Below are 25,181 nucleotides of genomic sequence, written 5' to 3' on the forward strand. Positions count from 1 at the left end.
TTGAGCCCGCGTTGCCTTAATTTGTTTATCGGTTATTCAAAACACACGGTGAGCCGGAGCGGAATATTGGCCCAATGCAAACCGATCGGGATCCATTTATTTCATTCAGTTGTATTCTGTAATTATTCGAGTGTACATTGTGAGGATCTTATTTGTATGTTTATTCATATACTTGTAAGGATCTCGGTCGGTGAGCAAGAGGTCCGAGTGTCGAGTCGGTTAAGTCGGTCTATCGTCACTAAGGGATGAGTAAACTCGAATAATCATGGTCTTGGTTCGCGCAGGGAATCGACCGTCACGGTCCAAAGAACTGTAACGCTAAGATAGCGAATCGATCCCTTGACTCACAAGCCTACTCATCCTTCAGATTCTTGGCCCAACTCAATCGATTCATCGATTTTACGGTGTCAAAACGGGCGAGTCAAGTGCGACCCTAAATCACACGGTAAATAAACAAAATGGCAAGCCTAGCAAGCTAGAGTACCGAAAGGGCGTGCGGGATATAGGCTCGCACGTAATAGAACCCCCGAATTCGGAATTTTCGGATCCGTATGACCATTGCCTTAGCATTTAGGTGTACCCCATACCCCTAGACCCGGGTAACTTGCCGGCCCTCGACCTTCGGGCCGTAAAATGGCAAGTGGCGACTCCTTCTCACGTGCGTCCGTCGCGCGTCCCCGGGAAGGTGGACACTCCCAAGCCGCGTTTGCTTAGGCGCGCGCATGCGTGCCCCAACGAGATTAAATTCGAGTGCGCACAGCTTGGCGACTCCACTGGGGACATCTAGAGGGTTCGGGCTCAATCCCGTTTGCTTGCTTGCTTGTTTATTCATCGCTCTCCGCATTTCCCGCTTATCTACTTTACGCATTTTATTTCCCGCACATGCATTGCACATCATACTAGCTTCTTAGGGACCTTGTCCGACATCCCACGGGCACCAATATAGGAAGCTAGGTTAGTCAGAGGTTCCGAGTAAGGGAACGGATCGAGTCGGCTATGCCACCGAACCGGCCCCCAAAGATCCTCGCTCGATTTCAAGGAATTCACACCCTTGAATCGGGAGACCCCATCCCTAGTTAGCGGTTCTCCCAGTAGCACCGAAAACCATGCATACACAGGGACCGTCATGCTGGACCAACTTTTACCTCCATGCCGTCAACCGACCCAAAAGTCGAGTCCTTGAGTCGGCCCGTAGTTTTTTTTAGGACGGGCATTTTGTTGTTTTTATAAGAAAGAGCGATGTATACTGTAAAGAACACAATTATAGTTTATCTTTCCGCACTGCATACATTTTTTCGAAAAAAACTTAGGACATTGCATTGATTTGATTCTAAAAACGTTAAGCCGACATCTCCTCCATCTAGGTAAGGATGGACCTCCCGGCTCCCGGTCTTAGGCTCGAAGCAATCACGCTACCAAGGCAAGACATCATGTGCATCTGGAGGACTCTCCGACCGGTGGACCACGTATTCATCCAGGGCATCATCGGAGACGTGGTTATGCTCACCGAGACCCCAGTGGACTGGATCTTCTTAAGGACCGCCGCCGAACTTTGGGATCCCGAACGCGCGGTATTCAATTTCCAGGGGATGGAGTTAGCCCCTACGATCGAGGAGTACACGGCACTCATCCAAAGGCCTACGTCCACGATCCACGGCATCTTCGTGCCTAATCCGTTCACAACCGTCCAGGGTCAGCTCTTCACTCTCCTCCACATACCTGCTCAAGACATCCACGAGGAGCTTCACGAGAGGTGGGACCAAGGCATCCGGATCGCATGGCTCTCCGATTGGACGCTCCTCCGCGCAATGACGCCTACAACGGCTTCCTATCAGCGCGATGCCTGCCGTGGATTCCTACTCTTGGTCTTTGGCACTCTCCTATTTCCGTACTCGCCGAACCTCATTGACGGGGCTATAGCCCAAGTCGTCCTCCAAGCGGTGGGAGGCCATAGTTACGTAGAGGCTTTATTGGCCGAGACCGTCTGGTCTCTTGACTATGTTAGGGAGGTTCGGCGCGGCAAGATTCCTACAGATCCGAGAGGTTCGTCGCCAACGGGACGCTAGCATCATACAGCGTCTGTACTTCCCCTAGCACCCCACCGACAACGAACGAGTCTTCGCCGCCACTTCAGCATACGTGACTCGGTTCTATGCACGGGGATTAGCATCGTCTCAACCGTCCCATGCCGCCCCGACTCCCCGCGCTACATCTACCCTCGCCCCCGAAGCCGAGAGCTCCATCCAAGCGGCCATGCACGCGGAGCTAAGGGCCATCAGGGAGGAACGGGATAGGCTCCGTTGCGAGCTTGTTGACTCCCGTGCAGAGGTCGCGGACTACAGCGAGCTTCAAACACAGCTGACTCGAGCACGCGCCCGGGTCGCACACTTAGATCGGGAGATGGCCCGTTTGAGCGTGGAGTTGGATCGAGTACACAAAAGGGCGCGAAACATCGCTCGCCCCTAGGATTAGCAGACGCGCCCATTTTTTGCCCCCGCTCGGACCTACGCTGCTTTCAAGCGGCCACCGAGCGCAAAGGGAGGCCGGCTTTACGTTTATGTTCCTTTCTTTTCCGTCGTATGTTCTATTTTGTAAAATTATGGAACTTGAAGCTGATCAATGTAATGACATTAGCATTTTCAAAGCTCATGCATCTCATACATCTTGTTATCTTACTTATTCCGCACTTATCGTTTGAAATATCGGTGTTTGTCCTTACACACTCTTGGAATCCAGGTGATCACAACTGGCGTCACACCGCTACCCGACTCACCAACGTCTCAGGATGGCGGAAGGGGATCACGTCGATGTTTCCGAAGAAGTCAACCCTTTGGTCCCGACTCTCTCTCGACCACCACAAACGCACGCTCCACCGCCTCTCACTCCTGCAGGCGTACTCCCGGCGTATTCCGCCTCCCTTCCAACACATCTCTCACCCCCGGCGTCTTCAAGGGCGCCTCTGCCGCCGGCCTCACTAACTTCCGCCGCCACCGACGACCAAGCCCGCATCGCAGCGCTCGAGGGCACGGTCAATCAAATGGCCGCCAATATGGCAGAGCTGCTTGCCCTACTCAGGGGACCAAACCGCGCATCCTCGAGCTCCACGCCTCCGCCGGGACAAGGACCGACAGCCGACCCAACTCCTTGGGTCCCACAGACTCAGGCTCCGGAAAACGTAGAGGTGCCCGCGCCATCAACGCCGCATACGTCCGTAGCCCACCCCTTCACTAGCCCATGTCCGCCACCACCGGCCCCCACGGCCGTCCCTCTTCCACCGGCGACCTTCCTATCCTCAGAGCACATCCTTTCCGCGCCTCCACCCGTTTCCATACTGGCCCCGGCTATGGCCTACACGATACCGCCGCCGACGGTTTTCCCGGCATTCGCCGCACCTGCTCCGACTCACCTTCAAGCCACAGAGCTTCCTCCCTATCCGTCCCTACAGCCTCACGCCGGCCTCTCCTACCAGGCACCACCTCCCATAAACACCACCTTCCACGAACCGGGCACACCGACCCATGCGGCCCAATTCGCCTCACCGACACACTTCTTCCCTGAGGCCGACGCCGAACAGGAGCGTAGGTTGAAGCGAATGGAGGAAACAATACGGGCCCTGCAAGCGAACGATGTTCGTCCCGACGCCCGCTATGGCGACTGTAGCCTATTCCCGGGCACTCGCCTGCCCCCGAAGTTCAAGGTTCCAGAGTTCAAGACCTATGAAGGCACGACGGATCCACACCACCACCTCCGCCATTACCGAGGGAAGATGCTGCAGTATTGGGAATATGAGGAATTTGTCATCCACTCCTTCCAGGATAGCCTGTCGGGATCGGCCCTCGATTGGTTCATGTCACTGAAGGCTGAGGACATCCCGACGTGGGAAGATCTCTCCCGGAAGTTCACCGACCAATACCGATATTGCGCGGAGACGCCTCCTACTCTTCTAGAGTTGAGCACAAAAGAAATGGCGCGGGGCCAAAAGTTCGAGGAGTATGCCGCCAAGTGGCGTGCCCAAGCCGCAAAGCACATTCCCCCGATCAGCGAAGCGCAACAGATCCAGTTGTTCCACTCCACGCTGAGAGGAGTGTACTATTCACACCTGTTGGCACACACTTCGTCGTTCTCCGATCTCATCGAGGCCGGGAAAAAGCTGGATTTGGGAATCAAGCTCGGAAGAATGGAGGACCCCACCAACAAAGGAGAGGAGTCATCAAAGAAGGCTCCCGTGGTGCCGTCATCTACCAGCGGGAGGAGAGCGAAAGAAGTTTCAGTCAACGCCGTCAACACGGCACATCAGGCGCCACAACAATATTCGGTGAATCTCACGACCGCACCGACCACCGCTCCCACCTGCTTTCCCCCGCCTCCACAGCACCAACTTCAGTCGATCTACTATTCAGCCCCACCGGTACCACCGCCGACGAGTCATACGACCACTTTGCGCCTGCCCCCGCTCAACCCTTTCAACCCAGGCCCCCGGTGTCGAGAACTCCTCCACCGGCGCAACAGAACCCCACTTCGCATGGTCAACAGGCCGGCGGTGCACCGAGCCGACCCCGCAAACAATACTCGCCGCTGCCTGCTCCTCTCTCTCACATATATCGGCAACTTTTGGCGGGAGATCAAATTCAACCGATATCCCCGGGTCCGAACTTCGACCCGTCCGTCCAGGATCAATCCAAACGCTGCGAATATCATCAGGGCGCGCCGGGGCACACTCTCGACAATTGTTGGAGGCTGAGGGACGAAATTCAGAGTAGGATCGACAGCAACCGACTCACTTTCAACGCCGTCAGACCTCAAAATGTGCAGGCCAACCCCCTCCCGGACCATAGGCCGAGCTCGGGGCCATCCATCAACATGATCTCTATATGCGTCTCGGAGAGGGACGAAGAAGCGCGGGAGAATCCCCCTCCCTTCGTGATCAATTACACTCTCGAAGAACTCACGGTCGGGTTCACGGGACACGTGGCCTCGTCGGCCCCATTCGTCGTTGACGTCCCCGCTCGGGAGCCGTACTCAGATAGCAAGGTCCCTTGGACCTACGAAGGAAGCGTCGGGAGCGTCGAACAGCAATTCAGTGTCATGGGTTTGACACGCTCGGGACGGGTATATGAGAACCCGACGGCCAAGGACAAAGGGAAAGCGCCCGCTGTTGAAGACGGGGCGACGCCCGAAAGCTCACCTTTCCAGTCCAAGAAGGTGACCGAGGAGGAAGTCGAAGCTTTCATGAAGATCGTGAAGGCAAGCGAATACAAGGTGGTCGAACAAATGGCCAAATCCCCGGCCTACATCTCATTGCTTGCCCTCCTCCTCGGCTCGGAACCTCATCGAGAGGCCCTCCTCCGGGTACTGACCGCGGCACAAGTGCCGAAGGAAACGCCCCCAGACAGGATAGAGGAGACGATCGGGTCCATCTTTTCCAACACTATCTCGTTCTCGGACGACGAGCTCCCGTCCGAGGGTTGGTCACATTCACGGGCGTTGCACATTGTCTGCAAGTGCAACAATTACATCATCGGCCGGGTCATGATTGACAACGGGTCCGCCCTCAACGTTTGCCCGGTGACCACCCTGAAACAGATGAATGTGGACCTTAACCAAGTCCGCCCAAGCAAAACAGCGGTCCGAGGTTTCGACGGCTCTCGTAGGGAGGTGAACGGGGAGATCGACCTCCTCATAGACGTTGGCCCGTGCTCGTTCAGCATCACGCTCCAGGTGCTCGACATCCCGAACGCGTTCAGCCTGTTGCTCGGGAGGCCTTGGATCCACTCGGCCGGCGCCGTCCCCTCTTCTCTGCACCAACGGCTAAAGTTCATCGTCGAAGAGAAGCTCATCACGGTGGAAGGAGAGGAGGATTACGCCATCTACAAGGAGACGGCGGTGCCCTACATCAGCATTCCGGACTTCGCGTCCCCGGACTTTGCTTTCAGGACTTCGCGTCCCCGGACTTTGCGTCCGGTTACTGCTTTCCGGACTTCGCGTCCACTTTACTGCTTTCAGGACTTCGCGGCCCCGGACTTTGCGTCCGGTTACTGCTTTTCGGACAACGCGTCCACTTTACTACTTTCAGGAATTCGCGTCCCCGGACTTTGCGTCCGGTTACTGCTTTCCGGACTCCGCGTCCACTTTATTGCTTTCAGGACTTCGTGTCCCCGGACTTTGCGTCCGGTTACTGCTTTCCGGACTCCGCGTCCACTTTACTGCTTTCAGGACTTCGCGTCCCCGGACTTTGCGTCCGGTTACTGCTTTCCGGACTCCGCGTCCACTTTATTGCTTTCAGGACTTCGCGTCCCCGGACTTTGCGTCCGGTTACTGCTTTCCGGACTCCGCGTCCACTTTATTGCTTTCAGGACTTCGCGTCCCCGGACTTTGCGTCCGGTTACTGCTTTCCGGACTCCGCGTCCACTTTACTGCTTTCAGGACTTCGCGTCCCCGGACTTTGCGTCCGGTTACTGCTTTCCGGACTCCGCGTCCACTTTACTGCTTTCAGGACTTCGCGTCCCCGGACTTTGCGTCCGGTTACTGCTTTCCGGACTCCTCGTCCACTTTATTGCTTTCAGGACTTCGCGTCCCCGGACTTTGCGTTCGGTTACTGCTTTCCGGACTCCGCGTCCACTTTACTGCTTTCAGGACTTCGCGTCCCCGGACTTTGCGTCCGGTTACTGCTTTCCGGACTCCGCGTCCACTTTATTGCTTTCAGGACTTTGCGTCCGGTTACTGCTTTCCGGATTTCGCGTCCACATGTACTGCTTTCCAGACCTCTCGTCCATTTTACTGCTTTCTACGGGTTTCGGCCCTTCACCTACCACTTCACATTCCCCAAATCCCGCTCACGCCACTATCTCATGACAGGGGGAGGGGCGAGCTACCACAGAGAACGACGATAGAAGCGGCCGCCGGGACCAAAAGGGTGCCTCTCATGGTCTTTGCCTACATCCTCTAACCGAGCATGCAACCAAAGAGGGGCAAGCTGTCAGCACCCCATTTTGGCCCACCGGCTTCCCACACGAGGATTTCTGACCGAGGCCCGGGACACTATTCATCACCCGGCAATCAGAGGCGAATAGGCAGGCACGGGGTCATGAACAATGGGAGAAGAGGTAGGTCACTGAGAAAAGCGGAGGAAGGCCATCAGAAGAGCGAACGAACAAGGAATCCCCAAAATGACGAGGCTGGCACTATTCATCATCAAGTCACCGAAGCACCGAAAGGTGCCCAATATGGGACTCCAAAAATCCCTCTCAGTGCCAAAGTGACCAACGACACGTCCGGACGCATTTCCGGGGCAAGCCACATAAGCCAGGACACCCCGATCTCTCACAAACGCCTTTTCTGACAGAACTCCCGGGGCCCGCTCCACTGACAAGTAGACGGCCCCCCAAAATGGGCCTACAGGCACGCAGGGACCACCAGGGTCGGGGAACAAGCTTTAGATGACCTTCCGGAGCTCGACTCGGTTTCCCGAGGGACGTTTCAGTGGTCACGAACGTCTCTCGGCGAGCCTTCGGGGCACTTCCACGGAAAACAGAGATCACAACGATCTCCGAGCACCTCACTACTGTGCGCACCCGAATTTCATCTCGTCGGAGCACGCATGCGCGCGCCTAAGCAAACGCGGCTTGGGAGTATCCACCTTCCCGGGGACGCGCGACGGACACGAGTGAGAAGGAGTCGCCACTTACTGTTTACGACCCGTAGGTCGAGGGCCGTTGAGTCGCCCGGGTCTAGGGGTACAGGGTACACCTAAATGCTAAGGCAATGATCATGCGGAACCGAAAATTCTGAATTCGGGGTTCTATTACGTGCGGGCCTATATCCCGCACGCTCTTTCGGTACTGTAGTTTGCTAAGCTTGCCATTTTGTTTATTTACCGCGTGATTTAGGGTTGCACTTGACTTGCCCGTTTTGACACCGTAAAGTCGATGAATTGATCAAGTTGGGCCAAGAATCCGAAAGATGAGTAGGCTTGTGCGTCAAGGAATCGGTTCACTATCTTAGCGTTACAGTTCATCGAACCGTGATGGTCGATTCCCTGCGCGAACCGAAACCGCGAGTATTCGAGCTTACTCATCTCTTGGTGACAATAGACTGACTTGACCGGTTCAACACTCGGACCTCTCGCTCACCGATCGGGGATCCTTACAAATGAATGAGTGAGTGTACAGATAAATCCTCACAATGTTCTCTCGAATAATTACGAAGTGTAACTGAATAAGTAAATGGATCCCGATTGGTTTGCATTGGGCCAATATTTCGCTCCGGCTCACCGTGTATTTTGAATGACCGACAAACAAATTAAGGCAACGCAGACTCAAGGAGCCGAGGGTCGGGTCCGATCGATCCAACGGTTTACGGGAGAACCGGTCGGTTCTCACTGTATCCAATGGACTGATCGAGTTCCCGGGTGATATCTAAATCCGTTTCATATGCCCAATCCAAATTGCCTTCCACATAGGCCGTTTTCGGAGTGTAACGGTGAATCGAGGCTAGATCCGATTCCGCACTCGGGTTGCACGCGCTCGGTGAATTAGGAGGCGTTGGACCTCATGTTCGGTGGTTTGGAGCATTGGACCCCGTGTAACACATAACCTATGGACTCAGGCCCGAATCGCGACAAATCAGCAAAAGCAACGATAAAACAGAAGAAAACTGATAAAACTGATGAAATACAGACAACAACTGACAACTATCGGTGAATACAGACAAGTGGTGTATTAAGTCAAATGTACGTGATTTAATCAGTTATTAACCGGGGTTGATTAACAAACAATGTGTCTAGCCTAGGCGAACATAGATGATGGACTAGGATAGGGTTCTAAGCCGGTTACATGGGTGGATTTGTTTTAGAACTCTTATTCGGTTAAGCGTCACTGTGGTTTCACCGAATTAACCAAACTTGTGTCTTGAGTCTAGATTGGAATTTAATATTCCACCTATCCATTATCTAATGTTTGTTTAGGTCGAGTGCACGATTAATCCGGTTCTTTGCGTTTTGTAACTGAAATAAAGAGTTCACCACCGATCTACGATAGGAAGATAGAAACACCGAAAGTGAACGGAATGGGCCGGGCAAATGAAACTTGCGCCCGAACGGGCGGCCCTCTTCATTCATAGATCGAAGTGTTTCCAACTTCCTAACGCCTAGGGTATCGGTGAATCACGGAATGACGGTCATGCCCTTGGACAATAAAATTGCAATGTTCGGAAATAAATTGGAGGTCGCGTCACACGAAGGAGTCTAAGAAGGACTCGCGTGCCCCGACTCGAGCCGCCTCAAATTGGGCCTGGACTCGAGTCATAGCACGTGAGTACTCGCTAGACATCAATTCTATTCGTGTTACGTGTCTCTGTATTTTGAAATTGTGAATTTTTAATGGAGAAAGGCATTTTCGCCGTTCTGTAAATCATCGATACGTTTACAAATTAAGGATCAATTCACCCAATTATTTAGTCCAAGTGATTCAATTAACCGAATGACACGTCCCATTTCCCGTTCGTGGAATGTTTTAATGATTGAGACCTCAAACCTCAGTTGTTATGGATCAATGGAATGATTGTTCGATACTAACGCATCTAACATACGAATTAACGTGAAACCAACGATTAAATGAAAATTGTGATTACAATCAATTCCAAGAATCAGTTTTGACCGTTTCTTGCATGCATAAAACATCAAACACGATGATAACGTGCATTTTTACATAGCCGGTGCCGCCATGATCTCAGGAACGCAATTAAACATACAAACAAGCACAAGCACGATATTTAGAGGAATCGGTAAAACGACACCGACTCATGGGAAGCAAAAAATGTAAAAACTCGGGAAATGACTCGAGTCGGGGAAAGGAGGCCATCTATGGCCCGAGGAAGCCAAGAGGGGCTCTCGGCCACCTCCCTTGGGGTGAGGCCGAGAGGCTCCCTTGGTTCGCCCGAGCCAACGATGTCTCCTCGACTCCGATTCAAGTTATTTCCCGACATGCTAGCACTATATACGATGAAGACATGCATAATACGATGTAAAAACACATAAAAAACATAAACTTGCATGTGAATCGGTCATGGACCGCCTTATTGCCCCACAAACGCAAAGAAAACGTAAAAGTCCTAACTTCTCTGAGTCGGGAGTGATTATACCTAGCCCCGGGATGCGGGAAAGAGTCGGAGAAGTGGCAAAGGGAGTCGGAAGACTCGGCTGGAACGAACAGACCCGAATCAGTGAAGTCGGGTCGGCGGCAGACCCGACTGGCAGTCCGGCTTGTCGGGGCTGTACCGGTTGATTGGGATGGAATTTTCGTGCGGGGCCAGTTGCATTGGATTCCCAACAGACCAAGGATCGCGTCTGCAGTGGTTTCGGGAGGAGAGCACGCGTAGATTTTCCGAACATAAAAAACGAAGTAGGGTCAGTAACAAAAAGACAGACTCAGTCGGGTCAAAACAGACCCGACTGGCACCCGATGAAGAAATGGGTCCATAGGAGGCTCCTGGTAGTGTTTTGATGCGAGGTCGGTGGCATTGGACTCCTAACTGACTGAAGATCACGGTGATAGGTGGATCGTAGTGAGATTCAACCCGAGCTGACCTGTACGTTCCTGCAAAGTTTGGGTTAGAAAAGAAAACCAGAGGAATAGACCCGACTGGGCTGTTTGGGTAGAAACGGCTGCAAAGGGGGGGCTTCGGGTGTTGCACCGAGCTGGCTCGAGTTCCTCCGATTCCTAAGGGACTGCTCTTGGTGTTCATGACCAGCTTGTGGTGTGCGCACGACTGATTTCAACCGGAAATGCAAAGAGAAACCGGTAAAAAAACTGTGAAAACCCGGTAAAGGTAAAGATTGGGAAAAGGGCGGTCTTGCGCGGTTGAGCGGCTCTCGGCACGTGACTACCTCGTCACGGGAGAGAGTGAGGGTCATGAGGAACTCTTAGAAAGTGATCGCACTGTCAGCACCCCATTTTGGCTCACTCATTCAAATTACATTATTAGCAATGATCCAAGCCACGACTTGAGCAGAATACAGAAAACGGCTCGGCAGAGCAATAAATCACTATTCATCCTCATGCTGGCGAAATCAGGCAAATGACACATACACCTGACAGAAGGACCCTAGGGGTCAGCAAGCAGCAACAAAGTGACCAGAGAGCTCAACAATGTCCAAAACCGGCATTTTCAGTATATCACACGGACGGTACTATTTTCCGATAGTTCGCTTGATCGTCGGAAGATAGCCAATATTGGACTCCAAAAATCCACTTCAATGCCAAATAGATGAAAAGTGTCCCCAAAGGCATTTTGCAAATCATCTGCTCTATACAGAACAACTTTCTGTATACAGACAACTTTTCAGTGGAAGTCCAAAAATGCCGGTTTCTTGGAGAAAAGTTAATTCCAAATATCAGACGCGGCCATGCCCCACCAGCACACAGAACATGAACAATGCTTCAGATTGTCTCTTAGAAGTCACACAGACACTTCAAATGACTTCCGAACGGCAAAACAAGCATACCCCTCTTCGGAAGAGCATAGCCGGAGAATGGTCTGATGGAATTACGGCAAACGAAGTTCATACCGCATTGCCCTGAAAACTCTAGCAGACATTCACAATTGGGCAAAACAGACAGCAAAACCCTTTTCAGTTTCCCGAGTAACCTCCGAGGAGCGGAAATGGTCATTTTCAATAGAAATGCATATCCGGAGGTCCTTTTTACGGAAACTTGACGCCGGGTGTCTACCCTACACCATGCTAGCCTTCTCAAGGCTCAACGTGGAATTGTCGGAATAAATCATACGACTCATCTAGACCTCCCGGGCAGTGCTTTAGAGGTCTCAAATACACTTTTCAAGTCCTTGGAGGTCTAATCTCGACAAACAGAGATTACAGTAATCTCCGGAGTGCCCAAGCAACTCAGAAATCATTCTGAGAAATCCAGTTTCGGCCTCCTAGGACGTCTCCAGCCCCACGTTAGCATTACCGGCTTAAGGGACAATTGTTCACGTTGTCTGACAATTTATGTCAAAATGACCAACGTGAGATGTAGACACAAGATATGCTGTCAGAAGCGGAAAACTTCGCTCTGGTCACCTGCAATGAGCAAAACCGGCTTTCGAGCCTCATACGCTTCCGGGGCATTTCTCCATGAATAATGCCAATCTCGGGCTCATTAAACCCATTTCCTCGCGCATATCGATAATTCGACGTTCAATTCGAACCATGAACTTCGAATGCGCGACCAATTGAGACCCGAGCTTTCTCCCGGTTTCTCATCTTCGGCCGTAGGGCCCACGGGTTGCCCAAGGGCAACCATCCCTTGCCATTGCCGCCCTCTCCATTGCCTCTTGTCTTCTCTTGCACACTTGCACCAAAATATCTTCAAGTCTTCCAAGATTACACTCCAACTTCACTTCCATGCCATTAATGCTTCTTGGCTCATCTTTATGAAGAATGCATGGAGGAGATTCATCCTTATCTTGCCTAGCAAATTCGGATCCCCATAAGCATGCCCTTAATCAAGCTTTTTCACACTTAATTGCACTTAAGCATAGCCTATATATACTTTCTAAGTCATTAACTTAATCATACACCTTCAAGCACTCTCTCTCTAGCATTTCTCACTCTTCAAAAGCTCTCAAACTCCATAGCAAACCGCAGCAAGCTTCAGCCATTTCCAGCAAGCAGAAACTAAGCAAAACCGGGCAAAGTCTTAAGTCGGAATCCATCTCGGCTTAAATCCAAACTTTACCAAACTTCATATTCCACATGTTTTTGACCCCCTCTATCCATTTCTGAACTTAGATTTTAAGTTTGAAGCCTCTAAGCCATAGAACCAGCCTTGAACAAAATCTGGACAGATTTGGTCCTTCTCGGGTCAAAAATGTCAAACCGGGTTTCAAGCCTTTCCAAGTCGGTTTGAGCTACCAAAACCCATCAAACACCTCCCCACACAACCCTAGGGTGTCAAGGAGTCAATAAATCCAAGAAAAACCCGTCGGTTTAACCCCAGGAAGAAGAAACAGCCCGACTGCCCAGTCGGGTCGAAATTTCTGACTGTTTATAAGGTTTTCTTGTAGATCGGGTTGATCCAGGACTCTTTTCGGAAAACGACCACCACAGCCACCTCCAGAGATGAGTTAGCAGTCGGGAGCCGTTGGCCTTGCTCAAAAATTCCATCGGGAGCCTCCGTAGCGACGTCCGACCCGACTGGTGCCAGACGGGTCCGAATTTCCAGACGTGCTCTGTTTTCCGTGATTTTTGCAGGGCTGTACGGGTCGACCCGATAACTCTGGGACCAAACGACCACCACAGTCACCTCTGGGGGTCAGTTAGGAGTCAGGAGCCGCTGACCTTGCCTCAAAATTCCATCGGGAGCCTCCGTGGCGACGTCCGACCCGACTGGTGCCAGACGGGTCCGAATTTCCAGACGTTCTCTGTTTTCCGTGATCTTTGCAGGGCTGTACGGGTCGACCCGATAACTCTGGGATCAAACGACCACCACAGTCACCTCCGGGGGTCAGTTAGGAGTCGGGAGCCACTGACCTTGCCTCAAAATTCCATCGGGGGCCTCCGTGGCGACGTCCGACCCGACTTGTGCCAGTCGGGTCTGTCCAGTATTTCAGCCGGGTCTGTTTGATGCCATTCGGGTCTGTTCAACGGAAAACAGCCCAAATCCGACCCATCAACGGTCCAACCCGACTCTTGAAGGTCCCATCCCGCATCTCGGGACTAGGTATGGCCATTCCCGACTTAGAGGAGCTAGGACTTTTACATTCTCATTACGTTTATGGAGTTATAAGGGGTTTTATGTATGTTTTATTTCCAAGTTTTAATCTTTATGCACTTTCCATGTTATACCATGCATATTTATCCTCGATTTGTATGCTAGCATGTCGGGAAACACTTGGATCGTAGTCGAGAAGAACATCCCGACCCGGGAAAGGCGAAGAGCTCACGAGTTTCCCTCTGAGGGAGGTGACCAAATGCTCTCTTGCTCATTTCGGGCAAGGAACGATCTTCTTGACCCGATCCAAGTTCGATTCCCGAGTTTCATCGTATTTTCTCACGTGCATGAAGTCGGTATTGTTTTATCGATTCCTTAAATAACTTGTTTGCGTATGTTTGCATGTTCGAATGCGTTATTCAAATCATGGCAATACCGACTTTCATTTAATCGTGTCATTTATCATGTTTGACGTTTAAGCATGCGAGGAATGATTTGAAACGAGACGGGGAAACCTCGTGGAACCCCATTCGGGCCATGGGACCTCTCGGCTATCTCCAAGGAGAAGTAACCGAGAGCCTCTTAGACTCGTACGGGTTGCATGAGGCTTCCTCTTCCCGTTTTGAGTCCGTTCTCGGCTTTCGTGTAATTTACAATTTACATTATTGTCACAATATCGCATGAAAATGTCTTTTCAAAACAAAGCATGCATGGATTCGAGTATCGATGACTCATTCGGGTCCATTCGGTTACGAGGGTAGTTTCGGTCATTGGAACAAATTATCCTCGATCCTTATGGAATCGTCTTGGTCGTCGAATCACGAATCCTTTTCACAATTAATGCATTAACCCTTAAGCATTAATTTCACGAACAGGTTAATCGGGACGCTCACATGATTAAACCCACTTCACACTGATAAAGTTTACATGAATTGGCCATTAACTGATAACTCGCGTCAATGAGTTGTCAAATGACGTTGGTGCCCTTTTCAAACTTATCAATTTCAAAACCCGAAACACGCGGTTCGATGTAGCATAGACGTTTGAAAAGGACTTCTGTGTCTCAACTTGAGTTTTTACCTGATTCCAGGTAACTCAGGTCAAGATACAGAAGATCTTTCTAAATCACTTCCGGGCAGATCGACCGGTTCTTTGGCTTTTTTGGGGTTCTTGCACAACCCTGGACGATCCAGGGAATCGGTCGACACCGGCTATAGGCCGAGGTGGCCCGCACTACGATGTTTCCCCTTTTCTGAAAACAATTTTCAAATAAAGGGCAAAATCGTCTTTTCACAATTTAGCGACATCCTTAGGGTTAACATGACAGAAACACTACAGTACGGGATAAGAATAGGCTACCTGTTCAGGTGCAGGTTCATCTGCATAGCCTTTACTATCTAACTGATGAGTTTCTGTCATCCTAACATAGACTCGGGTAACTAGAACGGTTATCTCTGTCAGAAGACATGCAAAATGCTGATTAACCTTTCACTCGACCTAACCAAACACTAGATAATGGTTAGGAAGAATTCTAGATTCCAAATCTAGAGTCAAAACACGAGTTTGGCTAATTCAGTGGAAATTCAGTGTCATAATACAGAACAACTGTAAAAGCAATCCACACACCTGAGATTTGACTCTCTTTGTCAAGTTCTCAAAACAAAGCCGAATGCTAAAACATTGGTACATGTTTGATTGTTTAGCATATGGCATTTGCTTGCAAAAACACCCCTGGGTTAATAATCTGTTAATTCACGTAAACACGACAATAACAAACACCTTGTCTGTTATTAACGTTGTGAATTATCTTTCCGCACCTGTTTGCCATGCGGGTCGAGCCTGATCCCTAGGCCGAATAATATTAGGGTTCAACACCCTAATCATCGATCACAGGGTCCAACACCCTAATCAACACTCACAGGGTCCAACGCCCTATTCAGTGAGAACGTCCATTGAATTTCAGTTCGTCGGTCTTTTCCCTAAACTCACGGTGAGTTAGAGTGGAATAATAACTGAACGCGAAACGACTGGAATTCGACCCTTTTGTAATTTGTATTTATTGTTTTCGAGAGCATTGTAAGGATTTTATTTTGTACATTTATTCTGTAAGAATTCCAGTCGGTGAGCGAACGGTTCGAGAGTCGAATTAATCGAATCGGTCTAATGCTTGCCCAGATACAAGTAAATCCAAGAACTCGCGGTTCTGGTTCACGCAGGGATTCAACCTCCATGGTTCGATGAACTGTAACGCAAGATTGTGAACCAACTCCCCGACATACGGGTTTACTTCTCTCTCGGCTTCTCAACCGACATCGTTTGGTTCACCGGATCTCCGGTGTCAAAACGTGCGAGCCGAGTGCAGCTTAATTCATGCGGTAAATCATAAAACATGCAAGCCTAGCAAACCAGAGTACCGAAAGGGCATGCGGGATATAGGCCCGCACGTAACATGAACCCCCGAACACGGATTTTCCGGTTCCGCACAGATCAATGCCTTAACAACAAACTAGGTTTTCCATACCCCTAGAACCAGGGTAACTTATCCGCGTGTCCGTCACGCGTCTCCACGGGAAGGTGGACACCCCCAAGCCGCGCGATCCAAAAGCGCGCAATGCAGGCCCCGACGAGAGTCCACATTCGGGTCCGTACAGGCACGACTCGCCATGGTCGTGGGAAGGAGTGGCGTCGAAGAAGCCCGGAAAGCCGTGAAACCGTCTAAGGAGCCCGGTTCTGGACAGAGCTGGTCCGGGCTGCTGGGAGCTTCAAATCGCAAAACTAACACCGGAAATGGACTCGGGATGTCGAATACATGTGGGGTATGAAGTTTGTTTGAGGCTCGGATAAGTCGGGAAGGAAGAACTCGCCCAGAAACCGGGAAACTCCCTAGGGACCCGATTCTGGATTGGGCTGGAACTGCATGCTGGAGGCTTCAAATGCCAAAACTAACACCGGAAACGGACTCGGGAAGTCGAATACATGTGGGATATAAAGTTTGGTCAAGTTTGGTTCGGGTTGAGTGGCGGTCGCCGGAAAACGGTTGAGTTTTCCGGCAATTTTGCCTTGGTTTCGGGCTGTGCTTTGGCTGTGCGGTTTCTGAAATAATGCTGAAGTTGAGAGGGTTTGGAGAGGGTTTCCTAGAGTGAGAAAGCTAGAGATTAAGGTGGGGAAAGTGAGTGGGAAGTTGATGGTCAGTGATGGAAAGATGGGAGTTGATGTGAGGATGTGTAAGAGATATTTTGAATGTGTGGTTGAGGGAAGCTCTTGGGATTGAGCCATTGGGGCTTGAAGCCACCGAATTGAGCCGTGGCTTAGGGATTAGCCGCGGCTTGGGGCTGTCATGTCGGAGCCGTGGCTGATTGTGGGCGAGCCTTGGCTTGGTGGCTTGGCTTGGCTGAGCCGTGGGTCCCATTCGAATAAGAGAAAAGCCGGAAAAAAGCTTGAGACTTGATTGAACGCGCATCCGGTCTCCGATGTCCGATTAATTTATAGATTTGGAATGCTTGAACGAAGAGGATTTGAATGAGCCCAATATCGCCATACGTCGTGTGAACGGGCGTTCGGGCGACTCGGCGCCTCGAGAATCGGTTTTGCCCTGTTCGGACATTCGGAGTGGAGTTGAGCGTCCCCGGTCCCCGATTGCTCTTTGTGCACCTTAGTGTTCGTTTCAGTGACCCTTTTGCCTCGTGGGAGATCGTTGGCTCGTTGTCTCCGACCGAAGACCGTTGCCCCGGGATGACCTAGGGACTTGTGACCGGGGCTTTCTCAGTGTTCCCCGAATGTCTTGAGGTGTTCGGGGATCGCTGTGATCTCTGTTTTCCGTGAATGTGCCCCGAAGATTCGTCGGGAGGCGTTTGCTATGACTGAAACGTCCCTCGGGGAGCCCTGTAGGGTTCCGAATGGTTGTCTGAAGCTTGTCCCATGACCTCGGTGGTCCCTGGGTGCCTGTAGGCCCGTTTTGGGGGGCCGCCTGCTTGTCAGTGGAGCGGGCCCTGGGAGCTCTGTTAGAAAAGGTGTCCGTGAGAGATCGGGGTGTCCCGGCTCATGTGGCTTGCCTCGGAAATGCGTCCGGACGTGTCGTTGGTCACTTTGGCACTGAGAGGGATTTTTGGAGTCCCATATTGGGCACCTTTCGGTGCTTCGATGACTCGGTGATGAATAATGCCACAGTGCCAGCCTATTTGCCTTTGATTGCCGGGTGATGAATAGTGTCCCGGGCTTCGGTCGGGAATCCTCGTGTGGGAAGCCGATGGGCCAAAATGGGGTGCTGACAACTACGATCCTCGAGCACCTTGAGATATCCAGGGAACACTGAGAAAACCCCGGTCAAAGTCCCTAAGTCTTCCCGGGCCAACGGTCCCCGACCGAGGGCGACGAGCCAACGATCCCTCACGGGGCAAAAGGATCGCCAAAACGAATGTCAGGATGCACGAAGAGCAATCGGGGACCGGGGACACTCAATTCCACTCCGAATGTCCGAACAGGGCAAAACCGACTCTCAAAGCGCCGAGTCGCCCGAACGTTCGTTCACACGACGCATGGCGATATTAGGCTCATTCAAATCCTTTTCGTTCAAGCATTCCAAATCCATAAATTAATCGGACATCGGAGATCGGATGCGCGTTCAATCGAGTCTCAAGCTTTTTCCGGCTTTTCTCTTAATCGAATGGGACCCACAGCTTAGCCAAGCCAAGCCTCCAAGCCGCGGCTCAACCCCAAGCCACGGCTCAATCCCTAAGCCACGGCTCAATTCGGTGGCTCAAACCCAAGAAGCTCCCTCCATCACACAAATTCAAATATCTCTTACACCTTCTTACACATATCTCCCATCCATCACTTCCCATCACTTCTCCTCTTGCTTCCCCTACACTCTAAGTGACACAAACCCCTCCCTAACCCCTCTTCAAAATTCGGCAGCCCCTTTATCCCCCTCAAAAGCACACTTAATTTCACTAATTTTGCATCATTAGCCTCCTTATATAAGCCTATTGGGTCATTAACTTAATCACAACTCAACTTCCATCATCTCTCTAGCTTTCTCACTCTAGGAAACCCTCTCCAAACCCTCTCAACTTCAGCATTATTTCAGAAATCGCACAGCCAAAGCACAGCCCGAAACCAAGGCAAAATTGCCGGAAAACTCAACCGTTTTCCGGCAACCGCCATCCAACCCGATCCAAACTTGACCAAATTTCATATCCCACATGTTTTCGACCTCCTAAGTCCATTTCCGACCTTAGATTTTTCATTTGAAGTTCCCAGCACATCGTTCCAGCTCTGTCCAGATTCGGATCCCTAGGGCGTTTTCCCGGTTTCTAAGCGAGTTCTTCCTTCTCGACTTAAGCAAGCTCAACCAAACTTCATATCCCACATGTATTCGACCTCCCGAGTCCATTTCCGGTGTTAGTTTTGCGATTTGAAGCTCCCAGCAGCCCGAACCAGCTCTGTCCAGAACCGGGCTCCTTAGACGGTTTCACGGCTTTCCGGGCTTCTTCGACGCCACTCCTTCCCACGACCATGGCGAGTCGTGCTATCACTTTCTAAGGGTTCCTCATGACCCTCACTCTCTCCCGTGACGAGGTGGTCACATGCCGAGAGCCGCTCAACCGCTCAAGGCCGCCCTTTTCCCAATCTTTTCCTTTACCGGGTTTTCACAGTTTTTTATCGGTTTCTCTTTGCATTTCCGGTTGAAATCAATCGTGTGCACACCACGAGCTGGTCATGAACACCAAGAGCAGTCCCTTAGGAATCGGAGAAACTCGAGCCAGCTCAGTGCAACACCGGGAGCCCCCCTTGCAGCCGTTTCTACCCAAACAGCCCAGTCGGGTGTGTCCCTCTGATTTACTTTTCTGACCGGAACTTTGCAGGAGCATACAGGTCAGCTCGGATTGAATCTCACTACGAGCCACCTATCACCGTGATCCTCAGTCAGTTAGGAGTCCAATGCCACAAACCTTGCAGCAAAATACCACCGGGAGCCTCCGGGACAGTCATTTCTTTCCGATCTGCCCAGTCGGGTCAGTTCCGCCCAGTTGGTTCTGTTTTCTGCTAGCTAACCCGACTTTGTTTTTGATTTCCAGAATATATACATGTCCAATCCTCATGAAACCACCGTAGGAATGACCCTCAGTCAGTTAGGAGTCCAATGCCACAAACGTTGCAGAAAAATACCACCGGGAGCCTCTGGGACAGCCATTTCTTTCCGATCTGCCCAGTCGGGTCAGTTCCGCCCAGTTGGTTCTGTTTTCTGCTAGCTAACCCGACTTTGTTTTTGATTTCCAGAAAATCTACATGTCCAATCCTCCCGAAACCACCGTAGGCATGATCCTCAGTCAGTTAGGAGTCCAATGCCACCGACCTCGCATCAAAAGACTACCAGGAGCCTCCTATAGACCCATTTCTTCATCGGGTGCCAGTCGGGTCTGTTCTGACCCGACTGGGTCTGTCTTTTTGTTACTGACCCTACTTCGTTTTTGATTTCCGGAAAATCTACGCGTGCTCTCCTCCTGAAACCACCGCAGACGTGATCCTTGGTCTCTTGGGAATCCAATGCAACTGGCCCCGCACGATAATTCCATCCCGATCAACCGGTACAGCCCCGACAAGCCGGACTGCCAGTCGGGTCTGCCGCCGACCCGACTTCACTGATTCGGGTCTGTTCGTTCCAGCCGAATCTCCTGACTCCCTTCGCCACTTCTCCGACTCTTTCCCGCATCCCGGGGCTAGGTATAATCATTCTCGACTCAGAGAAGTTAGGACTTTTACGTTTTCTTTGCGTTTGTGGGGCGATAAGGCGGTCCATGACCGATTCACATGCAAGTTTATGTTTTTATGTGTTTTTACATCGCATTATGCATGTCTTCATCGTTTATAGTGCTAGCATGTCGGGAAATAGCTTGAATCGGAGTCGAGGAGACATCGTTGGCTCATCGTTGGCTCGGGCGAACCAAGGGAGCCTCTCGGCCTCACTCCAAGGGAGGTGGCCGAGAGCCCCTCTTGGCTTCCTCGGGCCATGGATGGCCTCCTTTCCCCGACTCAAGTCGTTTCCCGAGTTTTTACATTTTTTGCTTCCCATGAGTCGGTGTCGTTTTATCGATTCCCCTAAATATCGTGTTTGTGCTTGTTTGTATGTTTAATTGCGTTCCTAAGATCATGGCGGCACCGGCTATGTAAAAATGCACGTTGTCATCGTGTTTGATGTTTTATGCATGCAAGAAATGGTCAAAACCGATTCTTGGAATTGATTGTAATCACAATTTTCATTTAATCGTTGGTTTCACGTTAATTCGTATGTTAGATGCGTTAGTATCGAACAATCATTCCATTGATCCGTAACAATTGAGATTTGAGGTCTCAATCATTAAAACATTCCACGAACGGGAAATGGGATGTGTCATTCGGTTAATTAAATCACTTGGATTAAATAATTGGACAAATTAAATATTAATTCGTAAACGCATCGATGGTTCATGGAACGGCGGAAATGCCCTTTTCCTTTAAAAACCCACAATTTCAAAATACCGAGACATGCGACACGAATAGAATCGACGTCTAGCGAATACTCGCGTGCTACGACTCGAGTCCGGGCCCGATTTGAGGCGGCTCGAGTCGAGACGCGCGAGTCTTCCTTAGACTCCTTCGTGTCACACGGTCTTCAATTTGCATACGAATATCACAATTTTACTATCCAAGGGCATAACCGTCATTCCGTGATTCACCGATACCCTAGGCGCTAGGGAGTCGGAAACATCTCGACCTATGGATGAAAAAGGGCCACCCGTTCGGGTGCGAGTCTCATTCGCACGGCCCATTCCGTTCACTTTCGGTGTTTCTATCTTCCTATCGTAGATTCGGTGGGAAGCATCTTATTTCAGTTACAAAACACAAAGAACCGGACTAATCATACATCTGGCATAATCAAACACTAGATAATGGATAGGCGAAATGATAGATTCCAATCTAGAGTCAAAACATGAGTTTGGCTAATTCGGTGAAACCGCAGTGTCACCTCACTGAATAAGAATCTTAAAACAAACACACATATGTAATTGGCTTAGAACCCTATTCTAATCCACCATCTATGTTTGCCTAGGTTAGATACATTGCTTGCTAATCAACCCTGGTTAATAACTGATTAAATCACGTACATTCGGCCTAATACACAACTCGTTTGTATTCACCGATACTTATCAGTTGTTGTCTGTATTTCATCAGTTTTATCAGTTTTCTTCTGTTTTATTCTTGCTTTTGCTGATTTGTTGCGATTCGGGCCCGAGCCCATAGGTTACGTATTACACGGGGCCCAATGCCCCAAACCACCGAACACGAGGTCCAACGCCTCCTAATTCACCGAGCGCGTGCAACCCGAGCGCGGAATGGGATCTAGCCTCGATTCACCGTTACACTCCGAACACGGCTTATGTGAAAGGCAATTTGGATTGGGCGTGTGAAACGGATCTAGATATCACTCGGGAGCTCGATCGACCCAACGGTTACGGTGGGAATCAACCGATTCTCCTGCAAACCGTTGGATCGATCGGACCCAACCCCCGGCTCCTTGAGCCCGCGTTGCCTTAATTCACTTATCGGTTATTCAAAATACACAGTGAACCGGAGCGGAATAGTGGCCTAATGCAAACCGATCGGGATCCATTTACTTATTCGGTTATACTTTGTAATTGTTCGAGAGAACATTAAGAGAATTCTATTTGTATGTTCATTCATCTACTTGTAAGGATCCCCGATCGGTGAGCGAGAGGTCCGAGTGCCGGATCGGTTAAGTTGGTCTATCGCCACCAAAGGGTGAGTAAGCTTGGATACTCGTGGTTTCGGTTCACGCAGGGAATCGACCATCACGGTTCGATGAACTGTAACGCTAAGATAGTGAACCGACTCTTCGATGCACAAGCCTACTCATCTTTCGGACTCTTGGCCCAACTTGATCAATTCATCGATTTTACAGTGTTAAAACGGGCGAGTCGAGTGCAACTCTAAATCATGCGGTAAATAAACAAAATGGCAAGCCTAGCAAGCTAGAGTACCGAAAGGGCGTGCGGGATATAGGTCCGCACGTAATAGAACCCCCGAATTCGAAATTTCCGGTTCCGTACGACCATTGCCTTAGCATTTAAGTGTACCCCGTACCCCTAGACCCGGGTAACTTGCCGGCCCTCGACCTTCGGGTCGTAAAATGACAAGTGGCGACTCCTTCTCACGTGCGTCCGTCGCGCATCCCCGAGAAGGTGGACACTCCCAAGCCGCGTTGCATAGGCTTCGCGCATGCGTGCCCCGATGAGATTAAATTCGGGTGCGCACAGGGACGATGAAAACCTCCCGTTCCACTCCTTCGAAACCATCTCCGTCATCCGAGACTACGGAGAGAGTGGACCATCCCGCGCCGACCACATGATAGGGAAGTTTCTCTTGCGCAACAACAATATTCCCGGCACCGGCCTTGGGGCACGCGGACAAGGGATCAACTGCCCCATTGAGATCGAGGAGTACAACCACAGGAGGGGACTCGGCTTTTGCCCCTCCTGTCATGAGATCATCGAGGCCCGCAGGGGCAACCATCTTCATCGCCTCGCCGCATACTACGGGAGGCTCAACAGGGGCACTTCAGTCCCCCCCACTATCTCATTTCTTCCCCGGGCCTTCATGCATCATAGGAGGCACCCTTGACGGCCCTTCCTCGGACTCCGATGACACTCCTGCCGCTCCGTCAGCCGTGTACGCCATCACCGAGGAGATTCCTTCAGGGGTTCACATCCGCTTGGCGCAGGAAAACGAGGAGCTGGACAACTGGACCTCAGTCTCGCGCTACTCGGCTGTGATTGCCGATGTGTAAGGCTTATCTATGTATAGGATGTTCCCCACGTGTCGGCATAGCCATGCGCCATACGACGGGAGAGGGGTTTCTATTATGGCTTCTTGTTCACAACATCAATGAAATCTCTCACGCATTTTTTGAATTCTCTTGCATTCTTTCTCCCTCTCCTATTCTCTATTTCGCAGCATTATAAACTTTCTAAGACGATTCTCTCGAATTTCCAGGCTTCACTCGAATCCAAATCCTCAACGCTTCGGTTCGAACCTATCCCGAGAGCAACTCGGTGAGCCCCAACCCGTATACTTTGGGGAAGGGCTTCACGAGGATGGTCAAGTGCCCGAGATAGAAGAGAGTTTGCGCTGCCTCGAAGACCATCAAATCACCTCGGTCGAGCCAACGGAGGAGATCAACGTGGGCACCGAAGAAGAGCCCCGCACCTTGAAGATTGGGACAGCCCTCAACCCCGGGCAGCGAGCCAGGATGATCGACTTCTTGAGGGAATATCAGGAGGTCTTCGCCTGGTCTTACGCCGACATGCCTGGCCTAGACCCCTCAATAGTCGAGCACTTCCTCCCGCTCGACACCGAGAAATTCCCGCCCAAGCGGCAACAGTTACGACGACAGCGAGCTGGCCTTCTCCTCCGCATCAAGGAGGAAGTCGTCAAGCAGATCAACGCAGGGTTTCTCGAGGTCTGCAATTATTCCGAATGGGTGGCGAACATTGTGCCAGTGAAAAAGAAGGACGGAAGGGTCCGAGTCTGCGTTGACTACCGAGATCTCAATAAGGCCAGCCCTAAAGACAACTTCCCCTTGCCGCACATCGACGTCCTAGTCGACAATACGGCGCACCACGCCCAATTCTCTTTCATGGGCGGCTTCTCCGGATACAATTAGATCCGGATGGCCGAGAAGGACAAACTCAAGACGACGTTCACTACGATGTGGGGAACCTTTTGCTACCGTGTTATGCCTTTCGGCCTCAAGAATGCGGGGGCAACTTATCAGAGGGCTATGGTCACATTATTCCACGACATGATGCACAAGGAAGTCGAGGTATACGTTGATGACATGATTGCCAAGTCCAAAGAAGGAGAAGACCACCTTGTCAACCTGAAGCGCCTTTTCGACCGCTTAAAAGAATACAAACTCCGGCTCAATCCGGCAGAGTGCACATTCGGCGCCTGGTCAGGAAAACTACTGGGATTCGTGGTCAGTGAGCGCGGTATCGAGGTAGACCCGGATAAAGTCAAAGCGATCAAAGAGCTTCCCCCGCCATCGACGGTCCGAGAGGTGCGCGGCTTCTTGGGGCGACTGAATTACATCGCACGCTTCATTGCGAACCTGACAGATAAGTGCCAACCACTCTTTCGCTTGCTCCGCAAAAATGCAGCGATGGAATGGGACCACGAATGCCAGAAGGCCTTTGACACCATCAAAGCCTACCTGATTCAGTCGCCGATATTGGTACCACCCGTGCCGAGCCGGCCCCTCATTTTGTACCTCACAGTACGCCGACAGTCCTTAGGGTGCATGCTGGGGCAAGAAGACGAGTCGACGCGCGCGGAAAGGGCGATATATTACTTGAGCAAGAAGTTCACCGAAGGGGAATCCAATTATCCGGAGATCGAGAAGATGTGTTGCACGTT

The sequence above is a fragment of the Punica granatum genome, chromosome 3 (genome assembly GCF_007655135.1).
Source record: "Punica granatum isolate Tunisia-2019 chromosome 3, ASM765513v2, whole genome shotgun sequence".
NCBI lineage: Eukaryota > Viridiplantae > Streptophyta > Magnoliopsida > Myrtales > Lythraceae > Punica > Punica granatum.